Below are 2056 nucleotides of genomic sequence, written 5' to 3' on the forward strand. Positions count from 1 at the left end.
CAAGGTCACTCATGTTAAACAATTTCTTCATCTGTGATTTGAACTTGTCTATGTCTTGAATACACTGTCCAGTGATGATTAAATCATCCACGTAGACTCCAACAATTAAAATTCTTTTACCTTGATTTCTCATGTACACGACATGCTCTAAAGAACACCTCTCAAAACCGAGTGTCCTCAATGATTTGTCCAGTTTTGAGTTCCAGGCTCTAGGTGTTTGTCGCAAACCGTACAATGCTTTGTACAGTTTTAACATCTTGTGCTCTTCTCCCTTTATTTCAAATCCCGACGGTTGAGTGACATACACTTTCTCTTCCAAATCACCTTTGAGGAAGGCTGACTTCACATCCATATGATGAACCTCCCATCTTTCATGTGCCGCAATAGAGAGTAGCAAACGTACTGTCTCTAGTCGAGCAACAGGATCAAAAATTTCATCAAAGTCTATGTCTTGTCTTTGAACGTACCCCTTTGCCACTAATCTCGCCGTGTGCTTCACAATTCTGCCTTGAGTGTCCTTCTTTAGCTTGTAAACCCATTTTAGACCTATAGGTTTGTGGCCTTCGGGTAATGGGGCGAGCTTCCAGGTTTCATTCCTTCGAATGGAAGAAATTTTCTCCTCCATTGCTTTTCTCCACATCGGGTCTGCCTTAGCTTCTTCTAGAGTTGATGGCTCCTCCTCTCCTAGCAAACACAATCCCGAATACTCTAGTTCTATTGGGAAGGTTTCATCGTAAAGGCTTTTGATGTCACGCTTACCCCTTGGTCCTTCTAGTGAACTCTCATCAGATGTTGTGGGTTGCACTACTTCTGTCAAGGCCGAACCATCAAGAGCATCAAAAGTTGTATCTGGAGTGTGTGGTGTCAATGAATCAGGATCTGAAACAGATGTTCTGAATCTGATGTTCATCACTGGTGAAGCATGCTGGTATTGGTTATCAGTTTGTTCCCGTGTCGCCTGTGGGAAATCCATACCAGAATTTTTGATATCAATACCAGAACCGTTGAACGTCTCTTTATCTTCCTGATTTGTCGTATCAGATGCATCTGCTATGGTAAAATAATGTGTTGTAAGAGTTTTCCCTGCTGATCCTGTACCTGCTACTGAAGATTTACTCCACTCCCACTTCTTCTTCTCCTCGAACACTGCATCTCGTGTCACCACAACTCGTCTTGTCACTGGATCAAACATTCGATAGCCTTTCGTGTTCATATCATAACCGATGAACACCATTTGCTTGCTACGATCAGCCAACTTCGGAAGATGCGGTGTAACTACTTTTACATGTGCAAGACATCCGAAAATACGAAAATGATCGACACTTGGCTTGCGGTCATAATATGCTTCATAGGGTGTTTTGCCGATGACGCTCTTTGTTGGTGCTCTATTTAAGATATATACTGCAATTGATATCGCTTCTCCCCAAAATTCGCCCGAGACTTCCGTATTTTTCAACAAGCTCCTTGCCATGCCGACCAACATCTGATTTCGTCGTTCAACAACTCCGTTCTGCTGAGGAGAATAAGGCGCCGTGAGCTAACGCTTAATTCCCAACAGCTCACAGTAAGTCTTGAACTCATTTGAGATGAATTCACCGCCACGTTTGGTGCGCAAAGCTTTCAATTTATTGTTTTTCTCTATTTCGGCTGCAGCTTTGACCTTCTTAAATGCCTCAAATGCTTCATTTTTGTCTCGGATCGGCACCTGCCACATAAATCTGGTACAATCGTCAACCAACAATAAGAAATAGCGCTTCCCTCCGTGAGTAGCAGGGGTAATTGGGCCGCACAAATCTCCATGCCACAGTTCAAGAGGTGATTCTGCTCGTGCCACACTCCATGCCACAGTTCAAGAGGTGATTCTGCTCGAAATTTTGCCACTGCTGGAAAAAGATTTCGGTGTTGCTTTCCATTCAAATAACCATCACAGATGCAGTCCTCATGCTCGATTTTGGGCAAGTCGTGCACCATCTTTTTCTGACTTAGAAACTTCAAAACATGAAAATTAACATGCCCATATCTTGCATGCCATCGCCATGCTTCTTCGCCATGCTTC

The sequence above is a fragment of the Phalaenopsis equestris genome, unplaced genomic scaffold, assembly GCF_001263595.1.
Source record: "Phalaenopsis equestris unplaced genomic scaffold, ASM126359v1 Scaffold000224, whole genome shotgun sequence".
Classification (NCBI taxonomy): domain Eukaryota; kingdom Viridiplantae; phylum Streptophyta; class Magnoliopsida; order Asparagales; family Orchidaceae; genus Phalaenopsis; species Phalaenopsis equestris.